Genomic DNA, 16679 nt, shown 5'->3' on the forward strand with positions numbered 1-16679 from the left:
TTTTTTGTTTGTAAAATTTTAATAAATATCATTTAAAAAATAATAATAAAGTGCCAGAGGCTCCAGGGAACTTGCTAGCACAGCTGATCCAGCAGGCGTTGGCTCTACTGGAGGGCTAGAGCCGCTTTCTGTGGGAGTGAGCTCCCCACGGATGGTGGTAGAGCCAAGTCTGCTTTCTCTTTCCAACAAGCAATCAAGAGCACTCTTTAAGGCTCCCATTTCTACACTGGAAGCCTTACACATGAGTAGGGAAGATGAGCATAATATAGAGACATGGCCTTCTCAATCATGCCACCAGCAATGAAGGACAGCCTCCCAAAGGAGGCCCGCCAGAGTCCGTGTCTGCTCAGGGACAGATAGCCATCCAACCTCCATTGAAAAACTTCCAATGAAGGAGAATCTGCCACACTCTGTGGTAGCTTTTTCCATGATGAAAAAGTGTTACCACACATAAGTTATTGCTAATGTCTAGTCAGAATCCCCTTTCTTGTCATTTGGATCCATTGCTTTGGGTCCTGCCCTCTGAAGCAGCAGATAACAAGCTTGTTCCAACTTCCATGTGAAGATATTTGAAGATGTCTATCATCTCACCTCTCCGTTTTCTCTTCTCCGGGCTCTAAGACATAACAGTCCCTTTGGCTTCCTTCCTCCATATAAAGAAGGAAGATTTATGCATTCCTGGGGTTATTATTGAGGCCTCTTTGTCTTTATTTCCATTTGTTCAGTACTAGAAGTGCCACTGAGGCCAATGATTCTCTCGGGATTAATAAATTAAGCAATTACAGATGGAAGGTGGGGAGAGACATAGAAGCACAACAGACTCTGTTTCTATTGAATGGAAATGAGCATTTTTTAAAATAAAACAACAACAACAACCTCAAGGTAAAGCTCCCCCAAGGGAACCAATGGCCCATATGATCACCATGATTAGCAGGCATGCAACTGAGACACAAATTATATACTCCTCAGAGGTTGACAGTTCACTTAGAGTAGGAGTTGTTGTTTAATGGTAAGTGACTTCACTGCACACTAATGGGCCTGGCTCCTCTTGTGAAGGTTGGGCTTGTTGTGGACAACAGCCGGGAAATGGGAGTTGGGTGCAAAGAGTCATCTGTGCTATGCTATGCTATGCTATGCTATGCTATGCTATGCTATGCTATGCTATGCTATGCTATGCTATGCTAGCACTGACATCATCCGAGTTCGGATGCTGCATCAGCAACAGCCAGACTTAGACCGAGCCTTATAAATGAGCAGCAGCTCTGCCTTGGCTGAAAGCTATGCCTTTACAGAACGGTGTTCTACTCTGCTGTGTGGAAAGGCTCAAACAGAGTCAGGGTCAGGATGGTTACAAGGCAAGGCGATGCAAGGCAGTGCTCAGGCTGTGCTTTGGGGAACATAGCTCTGCTCCAGCAAGGAACAGGCTTAAACTGAATCCTTTCACAGCAGTTGCACCAAGAGGAACCTAATTGCCAGCACCACCCATGCTGCAAGATGCTTCTCCACTTAAAGGGGCCTCTATAGTGGTCCTTTCAGGGTCTTCTACAGTGGAGTCCTTGGAGTCAGAGAATGGCCATGCCACATCCTTTACTCAGAGGTAGGGAGCAGGCACTGGCCCCACAGGTTCACCTGGAAGCAGGACCTCTGGGGCTGGTCCCACACACCCTTCCCCTTCAGGTTCAGATCACCCGCTGATGAAGACAAATATGACTCCTCCTGGTGCTTCTTCAGTTCAAGGGACACAGCCTGTGTGGCACAGAGGATCAGTGTGTCTGGCTACTAGCCAGAAGGTTGAAGCCCACCCAGGGATGGCAGTGAGTAGGATTTCAGCATTGCAGAGGGGTAAACTAGATGACTCCTTTCCAACTCTACAATTCGATGATTCTATACTCTGCCAGAGCAGGGGAGACTCTGGCTGTACTGGGACAACTGTCACGAAGTCCACAAAGTCAGAGAGTGGCAATGCAACATCCTTGGGCCAGAAAGGCACTGGTAGCACAAACTCAGGTTGAAGGCCACTTCTGGGTGTGATCCTGCATGGAACTCCCCCCTCTGGAGGTCCTGGACTGCCCAGACACCAATACTCGCCCCCTCTCACTGGTGTGGTCCAAATAGCAATATGCCTGGCACCAGCTTGGCTGCAGGAGTTGCCAGAAGGAGGCATACAACACACCATCCAACCATCTTAGGGACTCCACTCTGAAGGCAGCAGAGGTTTAGGACCAGAGTTTTCCTTCTAGATGGGCTACGTTCCCAGGTTGATGAGCCCCATCTGTCCCTCATTTCGCTCTACAGCACGTGTAGAAACCACCTTCTTAACTGCTGGACCCACTATTGGTCTCCATCCGCTGGAGCCTGTCTTTGCATGCAGGGCAAGTCCCTAATTCACTGAGGGCTTGAGACTCATAGGCTACCCTCATCTGGTTTTGCCAGCCAGTTGAAGCCATTTCCAAGGTTGTGGCTGCTGTTGCATGCTCACAGCTTCTACGAGCCACAGTGAGCATGACCTAATCCTACTATTGTGGTCTCTGCATTTACTGTAGAGCAGGGAAGAGGAGGCCCATTCCCTTCTGGGCAACCTTCCAGAGGCCACATGGCAGCGTTGGGTGGGGCCAGAGGCAAAAGTGGGTAGGGTAATGAAGGTGAATTTCACATATGCACAGAAGCCTCGTTCCTGCACACTCTCTCCTCGGTCCAGAGCCCCCAGGTTGCCCGAGGCCTGAGATATCCCCCACCTCCGTCCCTGCTTGAGAGCAAACAAACACTGCAAATGTTATTATGGGAGAAGGTGGATATTTTTTTCTCTCTTTGCCCGAGGGATTAAGAAACCACGGGGCCCGTGCCAAGGCCCTTCCAAACGAATGGGGTGAAATAAAGATCGGGAAGCCAATACATGGGGAATATGCTGGTTTTGAAACCAGCTGCATGAAAAGAAAAGAACCTTTTAGAATCACATGGCTGATCCTAAGGGGGACAATTACTAGGAGATAAAAAGGAATGGCTGCTGAGCCCGGGGAAGATAGCTTTACAAGCTTTTTACAATTCATTAAGAAAAGCCTTCTGTGGCTTTGACAGTCACCTTGAATAGTGTTTGCGAAAGACAAGGGGAGGAAAAGTCCGTTAAGAGAGGAGGAGGAGGAGGAGGAGGAGGGACATCAGCAAGTACTGAGGAACCGCTTTACAAACTGCCCTCTGGTAACTCTTTTTTTTTTCTTGTTAAGGCTGCTGAGATAACTCTGATCTAATAAGAAGGCCTCCCGGCATGTGCGACATAAAAACCACCCAATAATCAATGAAGCTGAGGAAAAGAGGATTACAAGACCTTCTGTTGCCACTATCAGCCACCAAGCCTAGTTTCCTGTGATCAAATTGATCATTGCTCAAACATGCGGTTGTGCGCCAGCATGCAAGTACAAGCTCTTGACAACTTAAGAAGAGACCTAGGCTGTATCAGGCCAAGGGCCACTTCCACCTCCTTCTCCAGCCAGATTCCCACGGTGGGCAGTCAGAAGACGCCAGGAAGCCCACCACCACCTCAAAGGCAGCATCCTTCCCTGTCTGTTCTCCAACCCACCCCAACCGGGCAAATGGTATTCGGTGGCACACTTTGCTTCAAGAGCTGAAGACTCCAATTTTGGACTCACAGCTGTCCATGGAGGCGCAGGTTAATTCTGTGCCCAGGGCAGCTGTTTACCAGTTCCACTTGGTATGTAGGATGAGACCCCACCTGCCTGCAGACTGTTTTGTCAGAGTGGTGCATGCTCTAGTTATCTCCCACTTGGACTACTGCAATGCACTCTATGTGGGGCTACCTTTGAAGGTGATTCGGAAACTGCAATTAATCCAGAATGTGGCAGCTAGACTGGTGACTGGGAGCGGCTGCCAAGACCATATAACACCAGTCCTGAAAGATCTTCATTGGCGCCTAGTACATTTCCGAGCACAATTCAAAGTGTTGGTGCTGACCTTTAAAGCCCTAAACAGCCTCGGACCAGTATACCTGAAGGAGCGTCTCCACCCCCATCGTTCTGCCTGGACACTGAGATCCAGCGCTGAGGGTCTTCTGGCGATTCCCTTGCTGGGAGAAGTCAGGTTACAGGGAACCAGGCAGAGGGCCTTCTCGGTAGCGGCACCTGCCCTGTGGAACACCTTCCCACCAGATGTCAAAGAGAAAAACAATTACCAGACTTTTAGAATACATCTAAAAGCAGCCCTGTTTAGGGAAGTTTTTAATGTCTGATGCTGTATTGTTTTTAATATTCAGCTGGAATCCGCCCAGAGTGGCTTGGGAAACCTAGCCACATGGGCGGGGTATAAATAATAAATTATTATTATCATATCTAAAAGACACCAGTATGCCAGTTCCCCATGGAAGGATCCACCGGTTTAGTATCTCAGCCAAAAGGACCAGAACAATTGGATGTACGAGAAGGAACGGAGTCGTAAATGTGCAGCACCTGAGAAGTTCATTCACAAAGTCTTACAAAATGACAAGGAGGATGAGCTTATGAGGGGATGTGGAGACGGAGGTACGACAAGGGACTCATTCTCTGTGGCAGGGTTGCATTCTCCACTTTGGACCCTGAATAAAGTACTACTGGCTGCCCTTCCTTCAAGGAAGTAGCCTGGACCTCATCCTCAGAGTCCCACCACCACCACCCACTGCACGGTCCCTGCACCATGGCACAACGGGTGGAACCTTGGACGTTCTGCCTGCAGAGCAGCTGCTCCCCCACTAAGCATGGGCTCTTCCCTTATTTACATGAACGCAGACCCCACAGGTGAGTGTTGGCTATTTCCTTAGCTTGAGGTGGGCGCAGAGGCTTGAGGTGGGCGCAGAGGCTTCCGGGCGCTGGGCTGGGGAGATGTTCTGAACAGCCATCATGATGGCTGCCAGCCTGGCCTTGACCTCTGTAGTGGTGCCACGCGCCTATTATCTTAAGCACCAGTTCTACCCAACGGTGGTATACCTGACAAAGTCCAGTCCCAGCATGGCGGTGCTGTACATTCAAGCTTTTGTCCTGGTGTTCCTCTTAGGCAAATTCATGGGCAAATAATTTTTCAGACAGCTCCGAGCAGCTGAAATGGAGGATCTGCTTGAGCGGTCATGGTATGCAGTGACCGAGACCTGCCTTGCCTTCACAGTCTTCAGGGATGACTTCAGCCCCCGTTTTGTGGCCCTCTTCACTCTCCTCCTCTTCCTCAAGTGCTTCCACTGGCTGGCTGAGGACCGTGTGGACTTTATGGAGAGGAGCCCAAACATTTCCTGGCTCTTCCATTTTCGCATTGTCTCTCTGATGCTGCTCCTGGGCATTCTAGATTTCCTGTTTGTCAGCCATGCCTACCACAGCATCCTCACACGGGGAGCCTCCGTCCAGCTGGTCTTTGGCTTTGAGTGTGCTATCCTCATGATGATGGTGCTCACCATCTTCATCAAATACATCCTGCACTCCATCGACCTCCAGAGCGAGAACCCTTGGGACAACAAGGCCGTCTACATGCTCTATACAGAGTTCTTCACAGGATTCATCAAGGTCCTCTCATACATGGCTTCATGGCCATCATGATCAAAGTGCACACCTTCCCACTGTTTGCCATCCGACCCATGTACCTGGCTATGAGGCAGTTCAAGAAAGCTGTGACAGATGCAATCATGTCCCATTGAGCTATTCGCAACATGAACACCCTGTACCCCAACGCCACTCCAGAAGAACTGCAGGCCATGGACAATGTGTGCATTATCTAGCTTTGTTTCTCATCCAGACCATCGAATGGCGTTCCCCCTCCCTGCAGCTCTTGCATTCAAACAAAGGGCTAAGAGAACTTTAAAGTGTTGTACCCCACACCCAAACTGCGCATTAAGCTACTCCATGCTAAACAGCCATGGGGGGACTGTTGCACAGCTCCCGTCACAACGACACTCCACAGCAGAGACGTTTTCCCAACAGAACCAATAATAAAGCCAAAAGGCTTTTAGGATATATCAATATGAAAAGACAACTCTTTGTGAAAGGCTGAAATCACACAGAAAAGAAACACTAACGGGTGTCTTTCAAATGCCGCTCATCCTCAAATGCAGAAAGAATTGTACCACTGCGGGAGATGATGCTTCAGATCTGTGTATGTTTACAACAGTTTTTACAGAGTTCTTCTTTTACTGAAGTACAATGAGGGATATATATATAATACGAAATACGAAAGCATATATATATATACGAAAGCATATATATATATATATATATATAAAAAATCTGGATCATGTACAATGCTTGAGTAAAAGAGACAGCAATACAATGAGGCAGGAATTTGACTCGCAGGCTCACACACTTGGAAGCGTGACTTGAATGTTTTCGAGTCTCCTCTCATACGAGGGGAAATTATATAAAGATGCTTTTATTGTATGAACATATGCAGCTGCCTTGCACTGAGTCGGGCTGTTGTTCTGCCTTGTCTAGGACAGTGTAATCTGAGCAGCAGTGGCAGCAGTGAGCTGTTTGAATCTGTGAGCCTTAATTTTAAGAGCCTTTTAACTGGAGGTGCTGAGGGGGCAAAACCAGGGACCCTCCAGGTGCAAAGTACGTGGTCCACAGCCCTTGTTCTTGTAAGGAAAAAGCAAAGACCAGCTGGCCAAGACACTGCCACAACCTGGACTTCCAGTAACAACTTTGATGCCAACAGCGGAAGAGGGATCTGCAGAATCAGGAAATGCGAGTAGCACAACCTACAGAGGTGCTGGATCTTGACCCGAAGCCACTGTGGTCAACTCTAGCAAGCAGCCAGGAGGGACTGTGTCTCAGTAGAACAGCACCTTCTTCGCAAGCTGCGCCCCATATTCAATCTGCATCTCCTGGTAGGGCTCGGAGTGTCCCCTGGAGAGCTGGTGTCAGGCAGCATAGACAATATGCAAGGATGCTTTAGTTGAGATTCCTGCATTGCAAGGAGTTGGGCTAAATGACCCTCAGGGTCCCTTTCAACTGTACAGTTCTATGAATTTAGGTGGACTCTTAGCCTGACTTGGGATGAGGCACCTTCCTGCGTAGGAATCCTCAAGGCAACCAAGTTCAAACCCATTGATATACATACACATCTATGCTTTCATGCTGAAATGTTTGGTTCTTTCCTACAGAAACATTGTAAAATTAAGGAATGTTAGATGGATGCTGAAATGGAGCTATGTGGTTTTAGCAGTAATGTTATAAAGGATTAAGTAAAAATGGATTGTTAACAGGTCAGAATGTAAAGTTACAATATATTAAGATAAATTAGCAAGATAAAAACAAAGAAGGAAAGGATTTGCTGAAACAACTAATGAACTAGAATACAAAAAAAGGAGGCGCAAGGAGGTTAAGGAAACAAGCAAATGATAGATAAGATATGGAAAGATGGATTTGTTTTTAATTGTTTTTAATTGTTTTTTTGGTTTTTGTATTTTCTGTTTTTCTTTAAACATTACTGTTTTTCTTTTTCTTTCTTTTTTATTCTGGTAACTTTTTGAAACACCAATAAATATTATATATATATAAAAGAAATGTTTGGTTCTTTCAAGAATCCACATGATCCATCCTAGAGAGAGGGTCAGAAATGAGATAGGGTAGATTCCAAGTCCCACCTGACCAGCAGCTCAGTAATGAATCGCAGATCCCTTCGCAGCTTAGAAAAGGAAAGCTAAGATGCTTCACCCGGTGCCATATAACAGGAGCCATGCCAAGCATTAAATCTTATTGTTCCAGATTAATATTATTAGAGAGCAGTGCTTCCACATTTGTATGTTACAAGCTAAAATATTACAGATGTCATGACTTTCCAAACATGGCTAAGCACAACAAGGTTAACAGTGCAAACCCAGAGGCGGAGCTAGCTGCTCTGCCACCCAGAGCAGTGCACATGCTGTGCACCCAGGGGCAGGCCTAGCCACCCGTGGGGGCGGGACTAGCTGCCCACGGCAAGCAGCAAGCGTCCCGAGGGGGCGGAGCAGCGATGTCACCCCATCTCATGGATGACACCCTGGGTGTATTGCACACACCGCACCCCCCTTCCTCCACCAGTGTGCAAACTTATGCATGTCTACTCGGAAGTAAGACTCATCATGTTCAGTGGAACTCCCTGGAAGGCGTTTCCGATGCAGCCTAAAACCCTTGCATCAAGGACAGTTGTGTGTGTTGCAGGGGGAGATATTTGTCTATATCTAGATTTATAGAAGACTGCCACCCCACTCCTTTTGACAGGCCCAGATTTCTGCAGGTGGTCCCACCCTTGGGTGATCCAGGACTGCCTGGCCCCAGTCTGGACAAATCTCAATACAGCCCAGAACAGAAAGGAGGAAGAGAAAGCAAGTGTTGTGTAGATGCTCACCCAGAAGTTCCACTGAGTTCAGTGAGACAACTGCTGGGGATGTGGGAGAGATACAATTCAGTTTGCATTTAAAGGCAATATGCAAACAATATGCCCAGTAACGTGTACAAAAATACATATGCTCAGCTCAGGTATAAATCCACACGTTAGTGGAGAGGAAACATACCAAGATAAATCATATTAGGAGGAACTAGTTTGCTTTAAAAAAAATGTCTGTCTTAGGGAATATTGCATTCGAAAGTGCGCATGTGAAATTCCATGAGGACTTTTTCTTAAGTATGCATCACAAACAGGTGTGGAAATATGGGGGACTGAATTTACGATTGGAAAAATGATAAACTGAGAGAAAGCGAAACTGGCAGATTCCCTCAACCTCCGTCTTGCCACTGAGCTATGAGCCCTCAGCTTGGAGATTCCACATCAAATCGGGCAATTTGGGGGGCAGACAAAAAGTTGTTTTCTCCCTAGCCATAGCCAATACAGCTTAAAGCCAATCGGATTGCCATGGAAGAAGGAGGAAGGCAAGTGAGCTTCACTCTGCCCTGCATATTAGCTCTCTAATTGCTATCTACCTTTTGACTGCAAACTGCAAAATCTTTATTACTGATGTTGGTGGCAAACTCAGAGCAGTCAGCTGGAAATCTGGTTCCCAGAGGGAGACCAAGGAACTGCCAGTTAAAGGGAGGGAGGGAGTGGGGGGGGACCTTTTCTTCTCTTTTCTCGTTCTTTTTTTTTTTTTCCTTCTTCACTTGTAACAATCTGATCTGAACATCTCTGAGAGACAAACAAACAGTGACCTCCATCGCGCTATTTTTAGACAGGCTCAGGGAACAGCCACACTTCTTTGAATCGTTTTTATTTGGCTCAAGCAAGTTCTTTGTGAAGTGCTTTTCAATGGCAAAACCAAGAAGAGATGACCTGTGAAAGGTGAGAGAGTGAGAATTTCTACGTCTCCGATGCCATGGGAAGAGGGTGGGGAAAACGTGGGCACATGGCGGAATTGGGACTGGAGGGCAGGAATTAAAGCATAAGAAATAGGACAAAGCACAGCCACCACCTGTATGGACTGAATTAATTATCCTGCTGAAGCTTTGTAGCATTTTGCAGCCTCCAACCACCCACAGGCTCAGTTTGAACCAAGAAAGAAGGTTGTTCACACCCGTATGATTCACCTGTTGACTGCTGCATCAAGCCTCAGTAGAAGAACCTAAGAAGAGTCTGCTGAATCAAGTCAATGACCCACCTAGTCCAGCATCCTGCTCACAGTGACCAACTAGATAGCTGTGGCACCTGAACACACCAGTGTTCTCCCAATTGCAATTCCCAGCAACTGGCATTCAGAACCATTTCTGCCTCCATCCATCCAACTGCAGAGGCAGTGCATAGCCATCCTGGCTAACAGCCATCAGCAGCCCTCTCCTCCGCCATGAATTTGCCTAATCCTCTTTCAAAGCCACCCAGTTTGGTGGCCATCACTGCCACATGGGTGCTGTAAACCAAATTGCATGCCTGAGCAAGGCCAAAGGGAGTAAGAACTTAATTCATTCTGGAGGTCCGTTCTTAACCTGAAACTGTTCTTAACCTGAGGTACCACTTTAGCTAATGGGGTCTCCCACTGGTGCCACGCAGCTGCCGTGCGATTTCTGTTCTCATCCTGAAGCAAAGTTCTTAACCCGAGGTACTATTTCTGGGTTAGCAGAGTCTGTAACCTGAAGCATCTGTAACCTGAAGCGTCTGTAACCCGAGGTACCACTGTACACAGGAACACAAGACATGGATGCACTCAGTCAGACGACTCAGCGTTGTCTACACTGACTGGTTTTATCAACTGAATAAAGATTACCTTTGCATATGAGCAAACAATAGTCCAGAAAATAAACAAAAAAGCATTTTTCTTTTATTCTCTTTTGAGTCACCCATGTGGATTGTGGCAGGCATTTCAAAGGTATTATTCCCTCTTGTGAGAAATAGCGCCTCTTAAAATGGTGTTTGCCTTCTGCAGTGTGTGAGCTGTTGTCCTGTCTACTAGGGCACCTTTTAACGACATAGGAAGCTGCTTCATATTGAGTCATACCACTAGCCCATGTAGCTCAGTGTGGCCTACACTGACGGGCAGCAGCTCTTCAAAGTTTCAGCAGCAATCGGGCACTCACTAACTTGGTTAAGCAAACAGACATGGGTGGTGGGTGAAAGACACGCAGAGCAAGTGAGAGTACCCCATTCCCTTCATCTTGTGGGATGAAGCACCCTGGAGACTGCAGCAGGGGAGCCTCGCGGACTTGTGGAGATCCACATGTGTTATGTACTGAAGTTCTCACCCTGGGCCAGCAGGGGGATACTGTAGATAGTTATGCAAATGAAGGATCAAAAGTGATGTTCAGTGATTGGATAGTTTTAGAAAGTTGCTACAGTTACGTTGTTCTGGAGCTCTATATAAGCAGGCTGACTGAGCTCTTCAGTTCAGTTCAGTTCTGGCCTTTGAATAAACAAGAGCTGTTTGAAGAATTGCTGTGTCGTCTGATATGTTTGCCCACAACTTAACAACATGTCCATGAAGTTTCCTTGAAGCAGTCACCAGGGTGCTCCATCGCACAAGGAGTTCCACAAGTACGCGAGGCTTCCCTGTCGCAGAGTCCTCAAGGTCCTCCATCATGCAAGGAGATCCACAAGTATGTGAGATTTCCCTGCTACAGAGTACCAGGGTGCATCTATCCCACGAGGAGCAACACAAGTACATGAGGCTTCCAAGCTGCAGAGTCACCCTTGAACTCACAGAGGGGGACAGGGGCAGAGCTAGCACACTCAAGTCAGTTCTTCACCAACACCACCCTACCTGTTTGCTGAGTCAAGGGAGCGAGCAGCTGAACAGAACCCGTGTACACCAAACTCCATGCCGATATCGCTCTTTTCATCTGAGTTAGCATTCTCCAAACAAGCTTAATGGAAAGCCAAACAGAGCAGCTGACCCAGACCCTCATTTCCCTTAGCCAAAAGAGACTGACAGCCTCACGTCAGTCAAAAGGAGTCTTTTACCTGCTTCTGCCTGCCTCGAACAAGATTGGCGGTGGGTGCCCTTAGCCACAGTCCGAGTCTCCAGCTGGGAAAAAAGAATATTTTTGCAGACAGTAACAAAAAAGAACGAGAGAGAGAGCCTGAAGAGTTTGTGATGGGGTTACTCACCCCCCAGAGCCCCCTAATGTGTTAATTGCTACGCCATTCGCCACAGCAGCTGCTGCAATGCCAAATTGAAACATCCACCCACGAAAGGGAACAATTTGACAAACAGGAGCTATCCTGGGGAAGGAAGAAAAGAGGAAAGCTGAACACACGACTAGGCCTCCTAGCGGGTAAATGCAGAGAGAAAGTCTCAGAAACAAGTGAAGTTTGAGATTCAGGTAGGGAGCTGTGTTGGTCTGACACAGTCGAGATATATAAAAAAATTGTCCAGTAGCACCTTAGAGACCAACTAAGTTTGTTCTTGGTATAAGCTTTCGTGTGCATGCACACGAAAGCTTATACCAAGAACATACTTAGTTGGTCTCTAAGGTGCTACTAGACAATTTTTTTATTTTTAAATATATTTCAAAGTGAAGTTTGGTCAATGATTTGAGACAGGCCTCATCTGCATTATGCGTCAAAAACAGTAAGGTAAAGGTAAAGGGACCCCTGACCATTAGGTCCAGTCGTGACCGACTCTGGGGTTGCGGTGCTCATCTCGCTTTATTGGACGAGGGAGCCGGCGTACAGCTTCCGGGTCATGTGGTCAGCATGACTAAGCCGCTTCTGGCGAACCAGAGCTGCGCACGGAAACGCCGTTTACCTTCCTGCCGGAGCAGTACCTACTTATCTACTTGCACTTTGACGTGCTTTCGAACTGCTAGGTTGGCAGGAGCAGAGACCGAGCAATGGGAGCTCACCCCATCGCAGAGATTTGAACCGCTTACCTTCTAATCGGCAAGTCCCAGGCTCAGTGGTTTAACCCACAGCACCACCCACATCCCTGTCAAAAACCGTATCCTGCCACTTTAAACAGTCATGGCTTCCCCCAAAGACTTCTGGGAAGGCTAGTTTGTTAAGGGTGCCAAGAGCTGTTAGGAGGCCCCTATTCCCATGGGAGTGCTTGACAATCAATTCCTCTTCCCAGGGAACTATGGGAATTGTTGCTCTATGTTGGGAATAGGATCCCAATAACAACTCTTAGAAAAGTGTCTTGAGCCCTGTGGAGAAATCTTGGCAGGACAAAGCACAGCCGCCACCTGTATGGACTGAATCAATTATCCTGCTGAAGCTTTGTAGCATTTTGCAGCCTCCAACCACCCACAGGCTCAATTTGAACCAAGAAAGAAGGTTGTTCACACCCGTATGATTCACCTGTTGACTGCTGCATCAAGCCTCAGCAGAAGAACCTAAGAAGAGTCTGCTGAATCAAGTCAATGACCCACCTAGTCCAGCATCCTGCTCACAGTGACCAACTAGATAGCTGTGGCACCTGAACACACCAGTGTTCTCCCAATTGCAATTCCCAGCAACTGGCATTCAGAACCATTTCTGCCTCCATCCATCCAACTGCAGAGGCAGTGCATAGCCATCCTGGCTAACAGCCATCGGCAGCCCTCTCCTCCGCCATGAATTTGCCTAATCCTCTTTCAAAGCCACCCAGGTTGGTAGCCATTACTGCCACATGGGTGCTGTAGTCCAAATTGCATGCCTGAGCAAGGCCAAAGGGAGTAAGAACTTAATTCATTCTGGAGGTCCGTTCTTAACCTGAAACTGTTCTTAACCTGAGGTACCACTTTAGCTAATGGGGTCTCCCACTGGTGCCATGCAGCTGCCATGCAATTTCTGTTCTCATCCTGAAGCAAAGTTCATAACCTGAGGTACTATTTCTGGCTTAGCAGAGTCTGTAACCTGAAGCATGTGTAACCTGAAGCGTCTGTAACCCAAGGTACTACTGTACTCAGGAATACAAGACATGGATGCACTGAGTCAGGCAACTCAGCGTTGTCTACACTGACTGGCTTTATCAACTGAATAAAGATTACCTTTGCATATGAGCAAAGAAAACAGACAAAAAAGCATTTTTCTTTTATTATTTTTTGAGTCACCCATGTGGATTGTGGCAGGCATTTCAAAGGTATTATTCCCCTTGTGAGAAATAAAAGGTAAAGGTAAAGGTACCCCTGCCCGTGCGGGCCAGTCTTGACAGACTCTGGGGTTGTGCGCCCATCTCACTCAAGAGGCCAGGGGCCAGCGCTGTCCGGAGACACTTCCGGGTCACGTGGCCAGCGTGACATCGCTGCTCTGGCGAGCCAGAGCCGCACACGGAAACGCCATTTACCTTCCCGCTGGTAAGCGGTCCCTATTTATCTACTTGCACCCGGAGGTGCTTTCGAACTGCTAGGTTGGCAGGCGCTGGGACCAAGCAGCGGGAGCGCACCCCGCCGCAGGGATTCGAACCGCCGACCTTTCGATCGGCAAGTCCTAGGCACTGAGGCTTTAACCCACAGCGCCACCTGCGTCCCTTGTGAGAAATAGTGCCTCATAAAATGGTGTTTGCCTTCTGCAGCACCACCCACATCCCTGTCAAAAACCGTATCCTGCTATTTTAAACAGTCATGGCTTCCCCCAAAGACTCCTGGGAAGGCTAGTTTGTTAAGGGTGCCAAGAGCTGTTAGGAGGCCCCTATTCCCATGGGAGTGCTTGACAATCAATTCCTCTTCCCAGGGAACTATGGGAATTGTTGCTCCATGAGGGGAATAGGATCCCAATAACAACTCTTAGAAAAGTGCCTTGAGCCCTGTGGAGAAATCTTGGCAGGACTGGTGGGAGGGGGAATGGGAAGAGAGCAGATATCTAGAGAGTCTGGGTCCTGGGGAGGGCCCAGCAGGTTGGGGTAGCCCAGTTGAGACCCTGGGGAAGAAAGCAGCTCACCTCCAGAGCTGCCTGCCTCCAACCAAGAGCCATCCCTCCCCAGGGGGTGTCTGGGACTAGAGGAGACTTCAGTCTGGCTCCATCAATGCCACCTCCATTGCCAAAGAATAGGGGCGAGTCGACTGCATCCGCATGAACAGGCTTAGCAAACCTGACCTCCTTGGAGGAGAAGGAAGAGAATCAGGTATGCTGCTTTCAGCTCCTTGGAGGATAGATAGAAAGACAGAAACAGTGGCAACATTAGAGGAACACAAAAGTGTCTCCATTTTAATCCATGGAATTTTACTGGAAATTCTCCATTTGAAATACCTCATACACACCCCTCACATAACTACAGACCTACAATTCCCAGAATCCCTTGGGGAAAGGGACTAGGCTATATTTAAACCAGTCTATTTCTGTACTGTAGATGTACTTGGAAACAAAACAAAACAAAAACCATATTCCTGTTGAATGCAGGCAAGCAGTGACCAGGCACTTATCCAGTTCCACATACCAGCAAACTGTCTCGATCAGAGCAGTCGAGTATGCGGCACAAGGGCTGCATGCGGCCCTCCATACCTTTTATGCAGCCCTCAGCAACATTTGACACACACACACACACACACACACACACACACACCAGTCCTCATGCTGCCTTTCCAAAGCCAGGTAAGCAAGGTGCCATTCTTTGGGAAGGAGGTGCAAGGCTCTGGCTGGAAGGTCCTGGAGCCCTTCTTCCTCCTTTCCAAAGCCTAGCTAGTGCCCTGCCAGAGCTTTGCACCTCCTTCCCAAAATCTGGCTTTGCTGGCTTGGGGAAGGCAGTATGAGGGCTGGAGTATGGGTCTTGCTCTCCCCACCCCACGCCCACACACATCAAGATGGTGTGTGGCCCACGGGTCCCATGTTGAAGTACTCTCGTGACCCACTTGGTATGAAAGGTTGGGCCACCCTGGTCTAGATCAGAGGCAGCCAGCAGAGGCACAACCTCTAGAGGTTTTGGGACTCCAGCTCCCATCAGTCCCTGTCAGCCTGGTCAGGGGCCAAAGGTGATGGGTTTCTGGGCCCCACGTCAGCCACCTTTTGGTAGAACTGCTCTGTTGAAGGCACAGGGGAAAGAGCAGGATTCAGACAGTGAAGGTGTAGAGCAAAAATTTAAAAATTGCCCAGAAGGTCTGAACAGATGGGAGAGACGTCCAGCTCTTAAGCATGGGGTGGGTTTGGGGGAGGAGGGTTTCACAAGTCACGGACAATCCTGTCACAAGGAGAAATGAGTTAAGATACATCAGAGGGAATAAATAAAAACCAAATGACACATCGTCGTGTTTTTTCATTTTCAATGAGGCTTGCGAAAGCAACAATAGAAATATTTAACAAAATTCTTCCATACATATCAGGGACTGGAGGCAGCCTTCAAATAATAATAATAATAATATAGCAAGTGGAAAATGTTTAAAAATCATTATTTTGAGATGCCTTTGAAGTGCATAGCTTGGTGTCCCAGCAGAAAAGGGTAAGAGGCGATCGCCTGACATAATAATGGGACCTCTCTGTTAATTATCCAGCTTAACTAGAGAGCCGCTATATATCTTCATAGCAGAGTGGTGCATGACAGGAGAGATTTTTAAATCAAGAAAATTTTATGAGATCTTTCAGGAAATCTTCAGAGCTCTCTTTGTCCTCTATGGCAGTCCGCAATCACCTGTGCAACTACCTTGTAAAGTAGACAGGAACATATCGCAGAGAGCAGTCCTAACTCTGTTCCACTGCATTGAAAGGTGTTAGGATGTGGCAAGAGTCTCCATTTGCCAGGCTCCGTGGGTCTGCTCCTGCCAAAAGGCGGTCTGTTTAGTTGGCAGTCAAATATCCCCAGGTGTGATTCTCCCACTTAAGGCCTGAAGAGGAACAAGGGTAGGAAAACATTTGTGCGCCAAATGCCACTGAACTACAACTCCCATCCTCTCTAGCCATTGGCTGTGCTTGCTGGGGCTGATGGGGGGATGTAGCTCAGCAACATTTGAGTGACGGCCATAGCTCAGTGGTAGAGAACCTGTCTTGGCAATCCCTGGCATTTCCATGTAGCATTGAGAGAAACTCCTGCCTGAAAGCTGCAGCTGGTGCAGAATGCTGCAGTGTGTAGCCCCTGTGGTTCAAAGGTCTGCACTGGTCTGCTATGGGGCCATGTTTGAGGTGTTATTGTTAAGATAGATAGATAGATAGATAGATAGATAGATAGATAGATAGATATAGATAGATGATAGATAGAGACAGATGATAGATAGATAGATAGATAGATAGATAGATGATAGATAGATAATGATGATAGGTGATAGATAGATAGAGATAGATAGATAGATAGATAGATAGATAGATAGATAGATAGATGATAGATAGATAGATAGATAGATAGATGATAG

The 16679-nt window shown here is 47.5% G+C and overlaps 1 protein-coding gene and 1 pseudogene across 3 annotated transcripts in view; one reads left to right on the forward strand and one right to left on the reverse strand.

Moving 5' to 3' along the window:
* The window catches only part of TMEM132B (transmembrane protein 132B), a 374994-nt gene that overhangs the window by 314173 nt on the left and 44142 nt on the right, over positions 1 to 16679 (reverse strand). The window lies entirely within an intron of this gene.
* Positions 4846 to 5746, forward strand: LOC310834430 (E3 ubiquitin-protein ligase synoviolin-like; annotated as a pseudogene). The gene has a single exon. The product of its transcript is annotated as an E3 ubiquitin-protein ligase synoviolin-like (transcript).

This window comes from Podarcis gaigeae (assembly GCF_964106915.1).
Source record: "Podarcis gaigeae genome assembly, chromosome: 16".
In the NCBI taxonomy this organism is placed as follows: Eukaryota; Metazoa; Chordata; class Lepidosauria; order Squamata; family Lacertidae; genus Podarcis; species Podarcis gaigeae.